This window comes from Carcharodon carcharias, chromosome 23, assembly GCF_017639515.1.
Source record: "Carcharodon carcharias isolate sCarCar2 chromosome 23, sCarCar2.pri, whole genome shotgun sequence".
In the NCBI taxonomy this organism is placed as follows: Eukaryota; Metazoa; Chordata; class Chondrichthyes; order Lamniformes; family Lamnidae; genus Carcharodon; species Carcharodon carcharias.
Genome location: NC_054489.1, coordinates 47,388,919 through 47,406,386, shown reverse-complemented (window position 1 = coordinate 47,406,386; position 17,468 = coordinate 47,388,919). Strand labels below are relative to the sequence as shown.

At 43.2% G+C, this 17,468-nt stretch overlaps 1 protein-coding gene across 4 annotated transcripts in view; it reads right to left on the bottom strand.

Moving 5' to 3' along the window:
* The window catches only part of limd2 (LIM domain containing 2), a 58,746-nt gene that overhangs the window by 29,358 nt on the left and 11,920 nt on the right, over positions 1-17,468 (bottom strand). Inside the window, exon 2 of one of the 4 annotated variants that reach the window (XM_041173601.1) lies at positions 2,797-2,942. The exons of the other annotated variants lie outside the window; for them this stretch is intronic. The gene's annotated coding sequence lies outside the window, so the exon portion shown is untranslated. The remainder of the gene's footprint in view (positions 1-2,796; positions 2,943-17,468) is intronic. 4 annotated transcript variants of the gene reach the window in all.

Below are 17,468 nucleotides of genomic sequence, written 5' to 3'. Positions count from 1 at the left end.
CATAATGTGGGAAAATGTGAACTTGTCCATTTTGGCCGGAAGAATAGAAAAGCAACTTATTGTCTAAATGGAGAGAAACTGCAGAGCTCTTCGGTACGGAGGGATGTGGGTGTCCTGGTACATGAACCTACAAAAAGTTAGCGTGTAGGTTCAGCAAGTGGTTAGGAAGGCAAATGAAACGTTAATTGCAAGGGGAATGGAATATAAAAGTAGGGAGGTTTTGCTACAGCTGTACAAGGTGTTGGTGAGATGACATCTGGAGTACTGTGTACAGTTTTAGTCTCCTTATTTAAGAAAGGATATAATTGCATTAGAAGCAGTTTAGAGAAGGTTCACTTGTCTAATTCCTGGGATGAAGGGGTTATCCTATGAGGAAAGGCTGGACAGGCTGGGCCTGATCCATTGGAATTTAGAAGAATGAGAGATGATCTTATTGATATATGTAAGATCCTGAGGGGATTTGACAGGGTGGATGCTGAAAGGATGTTTCCCCTTTTGGGAGAGACTAGAACTAGGGGACACAGTTTAAAAATAAGGGGTGAAGGTAATAAGGGGTAAAAATATGGGAGATGAGGAGAAATGTTTTCTCTCAGAGGGTCGTGAATCTTTGGAACTCTTCCCCAGGGAGTAGTGGAGGCAGGGTCATTGAATAGCTCTAAGGCAGAGGTAGATAAATTCTTGACTAACAAGGGAATCAAAGCTTATCAGGGAAAGGCCGGATAGTGGCATTGTGGCTACAATAAGGTCAGGCACGAAGGATCGAAAGGCCTACTCCTGCTCCTAATTCGTATGTTCGTATGTTAGATCTAGCAACTGTAAACAGGGCATCCATAAGGTGTGGTGGACCATCAACAGCAGCAGAACTGCAGAACAGCACATCCCTCATTCTACCATTACCATCCAACAGGGGATCAACCCTGCTTTAATGAAGAGTGCTGGAGGGCATGCCAGGAGCGGCATACATACTTAAAGGCATAACTAAAAAATGAGGTGTCAAACTGGCGAAGCTAGGACACAGAACTACTTGCCAAACAGCAAAAGCAGCATGCGACAGATTGAGCTAAGCGATCCCATAATTAATGGATCAGAGGCTGAGAATCCTGTGGTGAGTAACTCACCTCCCAACTCTCCAAAGTCCGTCCACCATCTACAAGGCACAAGCCAGGAGTGTGATGGAATACTCCTCACTTGTCTGTTTGAGTGCAACTCCCACAATACTTATGAAGCTCAATACCATCCAGGACGAAGCAGCCCACTTGATCTGCACCCCATCCACCAACTTAAACATTCACTCCCTCGACCACCAACACACTGTGTGTACTACATACAAATTGCACTGCAGCAAGTCATCAATGTTCCTTCGACAGCACCTTTCAAACCTGCGACCTCGATCACTGTTATGGGATCAAAGTCCTGGAACTTCCTCCCTAACAGCACTGTTAGTGTACCTGGATCAAGTGGACTGCAGCAGATCAAGAAGGCAGCTCACCGCCACCTTCTCAAGGGCAATTAGAGATAGGCAATAAATGTCGAGCTAACCAGCGATGCCTAGATCCCATGGGTGAATTGAAAAAAAAACCCTCGCCTCTTCACAAAATGCTAACGTGCTGTGCAGAGAGAAACAGAATTTCAGGTTGGTGACCTGTTATCAGAACATCATCAACCTGCTTATTTCTTTCTTCACAGGTGTTGCTTTACCTGCTGAGTATTTACAGCATTTTTCGATTTTATTTCAGGTTTGCAGCATCTGCAGTATTTTACTTGTGTGTTAACCCACTGCATCCTGTTCTTTCTATAAATATTAATACATTTGTCATTTTCGTGGTGGCTAAAAGACAGCAGTGACAACAAGAGGGTCAGCGTTGAGTTCAATCCTCCCCACGTGCACAAGTCACCAGGTTGCAAGGAGGAGCAAGCACCCTGAACTCTCATTTCCTTCCTCACTCTGGTGCACTGGTTTCAATTTAGCACATTTACCGTCAACCTGGCCAACTAGCTAACTCAGCACAGGCCAGGGAATGACCCTTAAAGCTTTCTGCTCTGTGTGGGTCAGTACCAAATGAGCTCTTGTTAGTATTTTCCAATTCTCTTTTATCATTGAGCTGTTCAGAATTTAGAGTGAGCATTTTGCATTCTGGAAAGGGAGGTCAGCACTGCATGGGTTAAATAGCATTGGGTTGAGGGTATTCTATCTTGCTGTGAAACAGGACAAAAGATACCAAGTGCCAAGGAAGTCACAGCCTCAGTGAGCCCTTAGAAACAGGCCCGACTCTTCATCAAAAGCCTGTTTACGTTTCTGTATGGTAAGTGGCTTAGGGTTGAAAACATCCAAACAGGCACGTCCTAAATTGTATTTCCAGTGCCTGTTGTGAATGATGGGATAGTTTGAATCTGTGGGCTCAGATCCTGTGGGAATCAGGCTGCCTGTGCAGAAACTCTACTCACTTGGTAGCCAGCACTCTGTGTGTGCGTGTATGTGTGTGTGTGAGAGAGAGAGAGAGACAGAGAGAGAGGGAGATAGGGACAAAGAAAAAGGAGGTTTTGGACCCCTTCCCCACCCCCCAATCTCAGCCTCAAATACTGTTCCCACTGCCCGTGAAGAAACAGGCTACAAACATGTCACCTCGAATAAAATAAATCAGCATTCCACTCAGTGCTCCAAGGCTTGATCCTTAAATAAATACAGCTGAGCTCTATAACAGGCTGGGAAATGTTATGGTTAGATCAGGATTCCTGCATAATGGACAGATGGGAATGTTCCATTAGAACTGTATGTTATTAGAATCAAGTCCATACCAGCTATATGCTTTAACGTGATGAAGTTTTACAGCCGATGGCATGTTTGATTCATGGTCAGGAATCCAATACGCTCCGCATCATTTCCAAATTTCAACTTCCATGTTGTCGCTGTGAATTTCAGGGACAGTCAGCAACACAGGCATCTGAAAGAATAGCATCGAATAGGCTGAACTTCACCCTCAATTCAGGCCTATTTGAGGAGGAATGAAGTGTTCTGGTCACCATGGGTACATCTTCAACCTGCTGCTATACTGACAATAGGGGCAGAATTTTGCCCTCGGATGGCGAGCGGGCCCCACCTGCTCAGTGGCGGACGGGCAGCCGACCCCCACCACTGAAACAGGGTCCGCCGCCATTTTAAGTCAGGGGGGGGCCAATTAAGGCCTACCCAGTGGCATCCCCGACGGGAAGGGCTATGCACTTCCTGTGTGGGAGGGTGGGGGGAGGGATTCCCCAGCTGTCAAAGTGCGCTGTTTAGCACACGTGCGGGAAAGATGCACTTCTCTGAGGCAAAGTCCTGTCTCAGGGAGAATACTGACAGTGGAAAAAACTCTAAAAATAGAAAAATTATTAACATGTCCCCCTCATGTGACAATGTCACACGAGATGGGACATGTTAATAAAGAACACATAAACTTTATTAATTTTGTACAAAACGTTCATGAAACTTCATCCCACCAGAAGCCCGGAGTATGGGGCTCCTGGCCTGCCCGACAGCCTTAAGGTTGGCCAGGCAGGTCTTTAATTACTTTAACTAGCCTGTCAATGGCCTCAATTGGCCATTGACAGGCCGGCGGGCGGACAGCTGATTTCTCTGTCCGCCCACCTCCCTAAAAATTTAAATGGACGGGGGTGACGTCGGGGATTCCTCCCGACATCATCCCGTGTCATTTTCCCCTCGGCGAGCAGGCCCCGCCCCCAAATCTCCGAGGGGAAAATCCTGGCCTATGGATTGCAGGCATAGCCAGTTTGAGAGATTGAGGAGGCTGGGCCTGTATTCTCTAACATTTAGAAGAATGAGAGATGATCTCATCAAAGCATACAAAATTTTAAGGGGCTTGCCAGATGCAGGAAGGATGTTATACCCGGCTGGAAAGGGGGGGCCTAAAACCATGGGGCACAGCCTCAGAATAAGGGGTAAACCATTCTAGGATTGAGAGGAGGAGGAATTTCTTCACTCAGAGACTGATGAGTCTTTGGAATTATTTACCCCAGGGGGCTGTGGAGGCTCAGTCATTGAGTATGTTCAAGACTGAGATCGATGGATTTCTTTACTTTAAAGATATCAAGGAATGTGGGGCTAGTGCAGGAAAATGGTGTTGAGGTAGAAAATCCGCCAAGATCTAATTGAATGGTGGAGCAGGCTCGAGGGGCTGAATGACCTACTCCTGCTCCTATTTCCTATGTTCCTATGATGTAAAAATCAGATGGTTTCTATAACAGGTACATTAAAAATCCTGTGTCACAAGATTGTAACTGCTTTCAAGAACACATTTATGATGTTGCTGCGTATAATGGTCAGATCAATGTAATGTAAACAAATCAAAGGATCTTACACTACTGGAACAGACCATTTGGCCCATTGTGCTTTTTAGACTAGCTAGCCACTTAGACCCCCGCCCCTGCTTTTTTTTACCTATGTAGCTGCATCCTGTGGGGTCCTCCTACATATGCTTTTAAATGTTATAGTCTAATCACTGAAAGTGCACCTTTTTTTTTATTAACACTAATATTTAATATGTATATGTCAGCATCCCTGGCAAGTAAACCAAGGTGTAAAAGCTCAAGTCTCAGTGACCCTGTGGTGAGAAGAAGCAGAAGTTGCCCAGTTTGTGACAGAGTCCAGATTCCTTAGAATGAATTTCTGCTTTGCTGACATGAAGTAAACTCTGTCTTTTACAGGATTTGGGGAGAGAGATAAGTCAGTGAGGAACTTGCAATGATTTTGCTATTGTTCCATCTGACTATCAGCACAGGACACAGGGAGACAGTGACAAGGAGAGATGCCCCACTGCTTCTCCGAGGATGCGGTGCTGTATTTCAATGGTGAGCTGGCATAAATTGAAACATTCTGAAAGACTCATCAGACTGGCAGGAGGATAAGCATCAGGAGGCCTCAGGACTCCAGTTGCTGATTGAAACAATATGATATCAGTGTGGAGTGCAGTGGCTGTGGTACTGGATGATAAGTCCAGGGCTGAAACCCCATGACCACAAATTGTGAAACGATGCAAGTCCACGTAAGTCCATTTGTGGATTGGCAAGAATTTTTTAAAAAGTGACCAAGATGTCTGGGTTCACTATAATGTTCTTCAGAGGAGGGAGCTCATCACCACTCCCCAGTCAAGCCTCCATGTGACTCCAGCCCACACATAATTAGGGATAGGCAATAAATGCTGCCTTCTCCACACCCAAAGAGTAAATTAAAAACGATTGGTTACTAGCCAACTCAAAGTAGTGTTCAATCAAATACTATCACAGCTTCTAAACATCCAGCAATGGTCTCCTGTTTATAATGATCAAGATGATCATAAGCTGCTTTGTTCACATCTGTCACTAGCTGAGCCTTTTGATGAATGTTGCACCAGTTTACAAACAAAGAAAATTAGAAAAAGAGATTTGTATTTACACAGCACCTTTCATGTTCTTAAGAAATCTCAAAATGCTTATACAGCCAATGAAGTAGTTCTGAAGTGTAGACACCGTTGTAATGGAGAAACACAGCAGTCACTTTGCACACAGCCATGTCTCCCAAATAGCAATGAGATAAATGACCTGATAATCTGTCTTGAATGATGTTGGTTGATTAATATTAGCCAGGCCACCAGGGAGAACACCCCATTCTTCTTCAAAATAGTGCCGCTGAATCTTTTAGTTCACCTGAGAGATAGATGGGGCCTTAGCTTAACATATAATAATAACTGATAGCATAAAAGCATTTAAGAGAAAGCTGGATAGCTAGATGAGGAGAAAGGAATAGCAGGATCTGATGATATTGCTAGATGGACAGGGGTAGGAGGAGGCTCATTTAGACCATAAACGCTGGGCGGAATAGTTGGGCTGAATGACCTGTTCCTTTGATGTAAGCTCAATTGTAAAATAGCTCCTCTGACAATGCAGCACTCCGTCAGTACTTCTCTGCAGTGTCAGCCTAGAGTTTGTTTTTAAGTCTCCAGATTAGGATTGAACCCATAAACTTCTGTCTCAGAGGCAGGAATCCTACCAATTGAGCTCTGGGTAACCAGACATCCTGGTTTTTCAGTAAACGTTCCATGTCCCAACAGTTTTCTCCAAATTGTTCAAATTCTCCACTTTTGACATTTCCCTTTCATGAACTATATCAGAGATTGCCGTAAACACTTCACCCTTCCTTTCGCACAACATCTGCGACTCTTCAATACCTCCCCCAAGGCCTCTCCCCTTTACCCCACCCTTTGCATTCCATTTACTATCTACGAAAACAAATAAAACACTCTTGTTCCGCACTGCACCCTGGGAATAGAAAATCTGCCCACTCGCCAACCATCAAGTGGCTGCGCCGAGCATTCCCACATGCTCAGAAATCCTTCTCACTGGCACCTAAAGTCAAGAGGGAATCAACCTCTGAGTGACGAAGGAAGATTGACAGCGGTGTCCTTCAACTGCGAGCCACACCTGCACTTGTAGAATTAGTTGGCCAGCGGCACAGCACCCATCGGTAAACCACCAATCAGCACCGAGGAAGGTGGAAGAAGTTCAGTTGAGCCATGGCAAGTTCAACCAAACTTCTCATTGAAAGATGGCGTGCTTTCCTGCTTGCTGCTCTGGGTTGGGTACAAATAAAATCTCCTTCACTTGAGGTATGTTCATTAATAGGTTAAAATCCAGCTTCAGGCTGAAAACACCTACTGTGCGAAGTACTGAAAAGTTTTCATGTGTAAATTTGGCAGAGATAGGATTATAGAATCACAGAATTGTTACAGTGCAGAAAGAGGCCATTCGGCCCAACATGTCTGCACCAGCTCTCCAAATGAGCATCATGACTTGGTGCCATTCTGCTGCCTTTTCCTCAGTACCCTTACACATTGTTTCTATTCAAATAATCATCTATTGCCCTCTTGAATGCCTTGATTGAACCTGCCTCCACCACACTCCGAGGCAGTGCATTCCAGACTTGAACCACTCTGTGTGAAAAAACTTTTTCTCACATCACATTTGCTTCTTTTACAAATCATTTTAAATCTGTACCCCCTTCTTGATCCTTTGACTAGCGGGAACAGTTTCTCCCTATCTACACTGTGGTTGAGTATGATGCTCCCACACTTTAATGTCCTGGAAACTCTTACTAATAGGCTCACATTTGAAGGTGACCAGCAGCCAACAATGGGTTGGTGCCTTCAGGGACTCCAACCAAAGATTCATGAACCTTACTAAATATTCATCCCCACACCAAATACATTATGAGTTAAACACTGGTTTCCTGGACATAAATTACTGTGGTGGAAAAGCTTTGTCGCGGACAACCTGGAGATGTGGCCCTATCATTTTCATAAGTGTCTGCCTCAGTAAGAAGCAATCGGGCAGTATGATTTAGAAAATCACTCTTACAATTAACTTAAAGAAACCTTATTACAAATAGGAACGTTTCATGAACCTTTTTCAGTTGGTGTTGTAATAAGGTTGCCCACTGGATGAATATATTCTGGGAGATGTCATCACATGTCTTTCATCTGCAACTGCCCCTCCCCAGACTCCTGCCATTGGTTGCCCAACATGTGCATCATCACATAGCCCCACCTTCCCAAGGCTTTACGATGTGTCCCCATTTTGAAATTTGAAAATCTGGTCACCTGAACTGAACAACAGGAGCTGGGCACACTATCAGCGACAGTTACAGGGGAGTCTTAACACAAGAGCTAACATCTTGAGCTGTGAAGAAATAACATGTGTAGGGTGGGGGTGAAGGGGGGCAAAGACTGGGGAACCTGTGCCCAGAATTCCTCACATGCTGGGTAGATTTTACAGGGTGCTGTATTCCCTGCCCCCCACTGACTGAAAAGTCAGTTGTCAGCCCACCAACCTGAAAGTCAGCTACCTCGCAGAGATATTAGACTGGGAGCAGCCTTAATTGTTTCAGGGTGAGATTTCATCCCCATCTGGGAGAAAGTCCTGCTGTAGAGAGCTGTTAGCCAATCTGATTGGCTAGCAGCTCTGTGGTCCCAGCAGCGCCAGGATCGAATGGTGGCCACTGCTGGGACTACAGGCTGTCCCAAAGAAGAAGTAATGGAGCCCAAACTTCAGGGTAAGTCTTGGGTTTAGACAGGCCTGGCAGGCAGATCCCAGTGAGGCGGGGGGGGGGGGGGGGGCAGGATTAGAGAGGCTGGGGAAAGGGTGTCTCTGATCGGCATAGGGTACCATCACTTCCTGCCTGACAGCAGTCAATGCAGCGTAAGCTGCTTGGCTACCTGCCTTGCCACCACCTACCCCTGCTGCATGTACAATACAATTGGCCATTAATTGGCAGCTTAAAGGTCTCAATAGGCCTCAGGGTAGGTGGACTGCCTGATGCCTTCCCCACCCATCTCAATATGGGAGACAGGTCAGGGGCAGACAAGAAAGTGGTGGGAAGGCGCCTGCTTTATTTTACGAGGTCCTCCTCCCCACCTTCAAACACACTGGCATTGGGAAAATCCAGGCTGCTGAACTTTCTATTACGAATTAGGGGAAAACTGACAACCATTTCTCCACAATCCGCAAGGGAAAAGCAGGAGCTTCTGGCTGCTATGGAGCAGTTACAGAGGGAGCAGCAATGGCCATTACCTGGTACTTTGTCACCCATCTCTTCAGTGTGTGGGGAGTGGTAAAGTAAAATACCACCAATCACACGATGTGACTGTTACAGACAGTAACAAGATAAAGAAGCAATTTTAATGCAGCCCCTGCAGGAGAAACAATCGCCTGTTAGGCTGCCTGGCTAAGGTCCTGACATCTTCCTACATCTGGTCTTAACTTGATCCAGAGAGGTTTGGAGACATTCCCAGAGGTTTTATCACATGACCTCCCAATTCTAATTGTCCTACCTTCAGTCTCTCAGGATTGGTCGCACAATACATCCATCCTTGCGGCGCACAAGTTTTATTACCAAATGAATGATTTTGGCCCTTCAGTGAAAACAATATTTCTAACCCCCCAACGTCAAAGAAATTGTGGGAAATACCCTTTTCTTTTAATATCTCGATGATTTTCCCCCCAGGTTTGCTTGCAGCAGTGTCCAGGAGATTGAACTTGAATTCCTGGAGATTCCAGGGTAATCCTGGAGGGTTGGTAACCCCCCCCATGTGAGAGGGACATCAAGCAGAAGACAAATTGGGCTCCCATGACATCATTAGGGCCAGTCTGCTGTTATACCCAGAGGCCCAGCAGAGAGGTCGGTGGCACTATATCATCAAAGTCAGCCTTACAAGACAGCCCACCCAGGAAAGTTCAGGCTTCCTTCCTTGGGGCTTGTCTTGATCTCCTTCCCAATCACCTAGCCAAATTCAGGGGAACAATTCTTCAGTTATAGAGAGGAGATAGCCTCTGCAGATGAAGCTTGGAAGTTAAAATCAGTGCTCAATCTAACCCTCACCAAACAGTATAGATTAACTTCATTACATAAATGTGGAACTGTAACTCTTTAAAAATGCAATAAAAACCGAAATAACTCAAGGATTTGCATCTTACTAAGCATATTAATTAGGTTTCGAGCAAATGTTTTGCAGAAAGGCTCTTAGACACCTGCACATCAAGTCAGCTGAGAATGGACTTGCTGCCAACTACCAGTTAACAGTTGTCCCTCTACAGTGAAACTGGAACAGTTTTGTAGCAGGCCTACAGATATCCTGTTCAAAGCATTTTACTAATCTATTTGCTGGCAAAATCATGCATTTATGTTCACCAAAAGTAAAAATCAGCCCCAAGGGCAAGTACTGGGTATAGTATGTAATCAATCTCCCAACACCAGCCCCAAATGCCTGAGTCATGTATACTCACCCCCAATACCAGCCCCAGGTCAAATGGTAGGTATTGTGTGTACTCATCCCCCTGGCACCAATCCCTAGGCTTGAATAAAGATTTTAGTTACACTGCTTGCATGTCATAGAATGGTTATACTGAAGGAGGCATTTTTCCCCTAATTCTTTCATGAATAAGGCCAACATTTGTTCCCCATCCCTAATTGCCCTTGAACTGAGTGTCCTGATAGGTCATTTCAGAGGGCAGTTAAAAGTCAACTACATTGATGTGGGTCTGGTGTCATGTGTAGGCCAAACCACATAAGGACAGCTGATTTCCTTCCTTAAAGGATATCAATGAACCAGATGGGTTTTTCTGACAACCAATGATAATTGTCTTACTAAAGACTAGCTTTATATTCCAGATTTATTAATTAAATTCAAATTCCACTAGCTGCCTTGATGGGATTTGAACCCATGTCCCTAGAGCACTGACATTAGGATTACTAGTCCAGTGATGTTACCACTACGCAGTCATCTCCCTATCATGTCTACACTGGCTCTGTGTAAGAGCAATGCAGCTAGTCCCACTCCCCCAACCTTTCCCCATAGCCCTGCAAATACTTACTCTTCAGGTAATCCAATTCCTTTTAGAAAGCTACATTTGACTCTGCCTCCACCACACTCACAGTGTTGCATTTCTGATCCTAACCACAAACTGTGTAAAAAGGACTTTCCTTATGTTGCCTTTTGCTTTTTTGCTATTCACGTTAAATTGGTTCCCCTGATTCTCGACCCTTCCGCCAATGGGAACAGGTTCTCCCTACTTATTTTTTTTATTCATTCATGGAACGTGGGCTTTGCTGGCTGGGCCAGCATTTATTGCCCATCCCTAGTTGCCCTTCTGACCATAACTTGCATAATTTTGAACACATTAATCAAATCTCCTCTCAGCCTTCTCTCAAGAGAACAGCTCCAGCTTCTCCAATGTATCCATGTAACTGAGTTCCAGGTCATTACCACTCACAGTGTAAAGAAGTTCTTCCTCACATTCCCCCTACATCTCTTGTCCAAAATCTTCAATCTATCATAATCTTGTACACCGCTATCAAATTTTCCCTCAATCTCCTTTGCTCCAAGAAGAACAATCCCAGCTTCTTCAACCTAACCTTGTAACTAAAATCTTCATCCCTGGAGCTATTCTGGTAAATCTCCAGTGCATTCCCAAAAGGATTCTCAGGTCTTTCCTAAAATTTGATGACCAGAACTGGATGCAAAACTCTAGTTGTGGTCCAAGCAGAACTTTATTAATTTTCAGCATAACTTTCCTGCTTTTGGACTTAATGTCTCTATTTAGGAAGCAAAGTTCCTGTATGCTTTGCTAACCGCTCTCTCAATATGTCCTGCCATCTTCAAAGATCAATGCACATGCACCCTCAGGTCCCTGGATTAAATTGTATTCTTGCATTAAATTTCACCTGCCATGTTTGCTCACTCCACCAGCCTCTGTCCTCTTGAAGTCTATTACTTATCTCCTCACTGTTCACAATAATTCTAAATTTCATCTGTCATCTGCAAAATCTGAAATTTTGTAATAGTATAATGATGACAAAAATTAGAACTGGGCCATTTAAGAACACATGTACAAATCAATAATATGTTCATGCAAAAAACTGTGAATCAATGAAGGCTGAAATATTTGTTAAGTTATGATATTAAGGGATGTGGAGCAAAGGTGGATAGATGGAGTTGAGGCATAGACCTACCATGATCTAATTGAATGGTGGAATAGACATAAGGCCTTCTGTCCCTTTGACGTGTGACAAGGTTTTCAAAGAAGGCCTGGCATGGTTTCCTGCTGTCAGTCTCTATAATCTCCTGCTGTCCAGAAATCCCATGCGGCAACATTCTAACCAAGTGATTCAGCAAGAACGAAAAAAACACGAGCAATGAAATGGAGTAACATTTAAAGTCTTATCTGCAGTAACAGTCGTCCATTTCTGATTGCAATGGTGCAATTATAGGGACCCATCGTTGCCTTCAACCCTGGTAGGAAATTGGTTTTGGATCAATGTAAATGACAATGGGCAATTTCAACATAGGAACAGGAGTGGCCATTCAGCCTCTTGCACCTGTTCTGGCATTCAGTTAGGTCATGGCTGAACCATAACTCAACTCCATTTAGCAACCTTTAATCCACATGAACGTCGCACTTCTTTAGAAATAAACACCGTGGACTCCCAGAATGTGGAGTAGTGTTGTAATAGCCATTCTTGCTGGAGATTTACAGACAGATATCCAGGTAAGACGACCAGTAAAGAAGCCTAAAATAGATTACACTATCTAGAGAAATCAGTTCAAGTACCATTTTGTAATACATTGTGCAGACAGCTGCACAACATTCCTCACTAAACCCACCTCTAGGAACACACTGATTTCCTTATTTTACCATCCTCTATTTTTAACTAAACTTTAACACCACATTTCATTGAGTTATTTCATCTTGCTCTTCCAAAAATATGAAATCTTTGCTGCAATAGCATTCTCTGGCCTTTGATACCTGTTCAACGTTAACCCTAGCCCTCGGTACCCATTTCATGTTATCCTGCCGCTTTCAGTGGTCATTTTTCACATTTTAGGCTAACATTTCACTGTAGTACTGAGGGAGTGATGCACTGTTAGAAGTACTAATTTTCAGATAAGATGTTAAACTATGACCCTGTCTGCTCTTTCAGTTGGATGCAAAGGAGACCATAGCATTATTTCAAAGAAGAACAGATGAGTTCTCCCTGGTTCCCTGGCCAATATTTATCCCTCAACTAACATCATAAAACAGATATTCTGGCCATATATGGGAATAGTAGTTTAGTGACCAAGTCACTGAACTTGTAATCCAGAAGCCTGGACTAATGATCCAGTGACAGGAGTTCAAATCCCACCATGGGTAGCTGTTGAATTTAAATTCAGTTCATTAAACAAATCTGGAATAAAAAGACAGTCTTCAGTAATGGTGACCATGTAACTATGGGATTATGGTGAAAACCCATCTGCTTCGTTAATGCTCTTTAGGGAATGAAATCTGCCATCGTTACCCAGTCTGGTCTATATGTGACCCCAGACTCATAGCAATGTGGTTGATTCTTAACTGCCCTCTGAAATGGCCTAAGACAAGCCAACACTGTTGACAAGGTAGCAGGGGCTCACCAGTGCTTTTGCAAGAGAAATTAAGAATGGGCAATAAACGTTAGCTTTGCTCATCGCACTCACATTCTGCAAATAAAGAAAAAAATTTTTTGAAGGTTTGCTCTATCCAAATTGGCTGCTGCGTTGCCTTACTTCAAATTACTTCTTAAAGTACAAGTTATTTTTGTTCTGATTACCAGAACATGCTCAGCCTAAAGCTGCAGCTGCCGGAGGCAAGACAAGGCAGGCGGTGGTTTGTGGATGGTAGAAGACGAGCCCGATTCAGGTCTTACCTGACATCTACATGCACAGCACCTTTCTGACTGGGGCACCTCGGCAGCTATCAGACTAGGGAATCGGGAAGATTGTTTTCTCCCTAAACCAAGGGGAGGCCGAAACTGGGCATGAACTCCATCAATGCCCAATGACTCTCCAGTTCAGAATTCCTGATGCACCTTCCCTGCAGGAGAATACTGGTGCTGGGAGTGCAAACTTGTAAAATATATCCTCATGTGCCAACTCACCAAGTCATAAATAAAGTAACAAAGAACATTGCTGGAAAGGCTGCAACGCCCCCAGAATTCTGTAAAATTATTTATAGTGAATTAATTTATTTAAATCAAGAAGATCTTTAAAATGTCTCCTTAAGGGGTAAAAAAAAATGCATTGAAAGAGAACAACAAATTGTGAAGAGTAACAGAAGTGATGGTACTGCAAAACAATTCCTAAATAGGTAAAACACTTCAACAAGTTTCCATCAAGTCACTTATCTACTTCCTTTTCTGTCAAACAGTGTTTTTCATTTTGTGTCATCTTCTTATAACTTATCAAAGTTAAACTAGTTTCCTGTTTACCATCACACAAAGTGTGGTAGCAGCTTCTGTTTTCAAATCGCTTGGTTTGCTGTGGTAGCTGTATTGCTCATGTAATCAATAACCCACCAAAGAGTTTAGCAAGTTTTTCTGCCACACTTTTACATGGTGTGCTTTTGAAAACCTTTTTATTTATGTCCCCACCCCCAGTCCTGGAGGTGTCATTCACTGGAAGAGTATCATTAGATGGTCCAATCTTCTTATCTTTCAATAGCCACGAAAATAACCTTCCCAACAAGAATTGCTTGGTAGCAATCAAAAGTAGAAATCATGGCAGATTTTTCACATTAACCCAGATCTTTGGGTTTATAAGCAGAAATAGTCAGCATGAAAAGATGTTGACAAGTTTTTGTTGCTTTGAAAAGATTATATGGGGATAAATCAAAGTGAAACACATTGTATCATCATTCGCACAAGAAGTCATGTTTTATTACTTTTTTTCCACTACAAATGCTAAAAGGAAGAAAGCACTGAGTGAGAAAAAGTAATTTTGCCCATTAAATTGGTACTTTCCTTAGGTCATATCTAATCTGCTTTATTTTGGACTCTACTTGATTCATGTTATCTCCTGAGAAAAAGATCTGCAAAGTTTTGTTCTCTTTCCATTAATGGCAAAATGCCAGTAAGGTCACAAACAATCATGTTCATCTTGTGGCCTGTTTATGTCAGTGCTCAATGATAACATTATTGTACCATCTTTCTAGAAAATTTTAACACTCAACTAAGTAGTGGAAAATATAAAGATCGAGGATCACATGTCACAATAAGTGGTGCTGCAGTTACTGGCTGCAATTATTCAGACTGGGGTAGGTGATTTGAGTAATTGGACTTTAGTCATTTCTTCAGAGTTGAGGCTGGAGTAACAGAATGCCATGGGTGAAGGTTGCTAGGGCACAGACTGGCTGTTCAAAGTAATGGACCTGGGATTATTGGTCGGAGTCAACAGGCTGGGGTGACTATTTGGTGTGGCAAGAGCTGCAAGTGCTGATTGAAATCAGTGAAATTTGAACTTGTTACATGGAGTGGGTGAGGTTTGTTATTTGGTGTGGGCAAAGACTAAGTTCGTTAATTGGACTGGTTGAGGTTTGGGTTTACGTGGAATAAGAAAGTTTGGGTTTGTTATTTGAATTGTGGAAACCCACAAATCTCCCCCCCCCCCCCCACCCCCCGTGTTGTTTTACTTGTGTGACAGTTGGGTATTTGTTTGTGGAGCTCGATGTAACTTTGTGCTTTGTGAGGGATTTAATGCAACATGGGTTTGAAGATCCTCTAGGCCAGTACATTGTTGCAACTATTCGTGCTGACATAGATATTTATGGTACTAGAGCTTCAGTGTTGTTGAGTTTGCAAGCGATCAGCTGACTGTATTCTAGTAATTATGGAGTAATTTTCCACGTCCTGTTGCTGTGTAAATCAAATCCATGTGACTATGTTATTTATCAGAGCTAAATGTTTCCCGAATGAATTCCCGCCTCTAGTGAGACATTTGGAACAGTCTACGCACCCAGGGAGGGTTCCTCACAGTGCACAATGTAGTTAAAATGCAGTCCTTTATCTGCTCATCTCCTGGAACATGCCCGTTCTAAATCTTGCCAGTCGTTTATCAACTTTTGATGTACCATGAACTGCCAATCCAATGTGAGGCATAATGGTTAACCTATTAGTAAGTAACTGCATTGGACCACACAGGAAGACCCAGGATGGTTTCCTGTTTGTGCAAAGTTACTTGATCTCAGCTGGGGTGCTAATGGAGCACTGCAATTGTCCTCAGCACCTATGGGTTAGGGAGAGAAAGTGCACATGCACACATATTCAGTGCCTAGGGACAACAACTTAAATTTATACAGTACATTTAGCAAAGTAAAACATTCAAGGTGCTTCACAGAAGTGTTACCAAACAAAATTCAATATCAAGCCACAGAGATTTTAGGCCATGTAAGAGGTAGATTTTAATAGAGAGGTTGAGGAGGTTTAGTAATGGACTTCAGAGTTCAGGTCCTAGACAGTTGTAGGCATAGCCACCACTGGTGGACCAGTGACAATCATGAGGTATGCAAGAGGCCAGAATTGGAGAGCATGGAGATCTCAGACAGACATAGGACTGGAGGAGGTTACAAGGACAATATCAAGCTCAGCTGTGATGCCCCTTATGGGGCAACAGTCAAGCTGGGATGAGTATGATTTAGGTGCAGCTTTGCATTCAGTATGTGTTCACAGTTCTGTGGGGAGGAAACGATAATGGCAGAATTCAGCAAGAAGTATGAGTAAAGAACTGGATATATAAAGGTTAACTGTATTCCTCTCTGCAGATGCTGTCAGACCTGTTGAGCATTTCCAGGTATTATTATTTTTGTTTTGGATATAGCACAGGTTGTGGTTGAGGTAGGAACTACCCATTGTCTGGTGTGATGGGGGTAGGCTGGCCGTTTTAAATTTGGGGACAGGCAGCCTAGTTCTTGCACATTATTTTCTGATGAGAGTGCAAGTTTCCAATGAACTAGTAACAATGGTGTTTCAATAGATATAATAATGGGCAGAAGAAAGTAATTTGTCCCTTCGAACCTGCTCTGTCATTCAACAACACCATGGATCCATATTCCTTAGTAGCCAAAGATATATCCACTTTAGTCTTGAACATACTCAACAACTGAGCATCCACAGTTCTCTGGGATAGAGTTCCCATGATTCACAACCCTTTAAATGACGAAATTTATCCTCATTTCAGTCGTAAATAGCCAAACTCTTGTTCTAAGACTGTGACCTTCTGTTTTAGATTCCCCAGCCAGACAAAATAAACATCCAGTATCTACCTTGTCAGGCCCTTTTAATAGTTTTATATGTTTTCAATGAAATCACCTCTCATTCTTCTAAACACCAGGAAATATAAGCATAGTCTACCTAATCTATCCTCATAAGACAATCTTCTCATTCAGGAACCAGTCTAGTGAACCTTTGTTACATTCCCTCAAGGGCAAGTATGTCTTTCTTTAGGTAAGGAGACCAAAATTGCACACACATGGCCTCACCAGTGCCCTGTATAATTGTAGTAAGATTTCTTTACTCTTATACCCCAATCCCTTTATAACAAAAGCTAACATAGCATTTGCCATTCCTAATTTCTTGCAGTACCTGCATGTTAACTTTGTAATTCATATACAAGGTCACTCAGGTCCCTCTGAATGCAAACATTCCCCAGTCTCTCGCCATTCAAAAGGAAATTCTGCTTTTTCTCTAACAAAGTATATTTCACCTCTCTCCTTATATTCGCTCAGTTCTGTGGAAGGGTCATGAGGACTCGAAACGTCAACTCTTTTCTTCTCTGCCGATGCTGCCAGACCTGCTGAGTTTTTCCAGGTAATTCTGTTTTTGTTTTAGATAACTTCACACTTTGCCACATTGTAGCTGCCATGTTTTTGCTCACTCAGCCAAACAATCTATATCCCTCCACAGCTCCTCAGTGCCCTCCTCCCTTACAAGCTAGGTGGGAAAGTATCATCAGCTAACTTGAATACGATACACTCCATCCCCTTTTCCAAGTCATTCATTTAGGTTGTAAATAGCTGAGGGCCAGGTACTGATCCTTGTGGTACACCATTAGTTACAGCGCAACAAACCAAAAATAGCCCTTTATTCCTACTTTCTG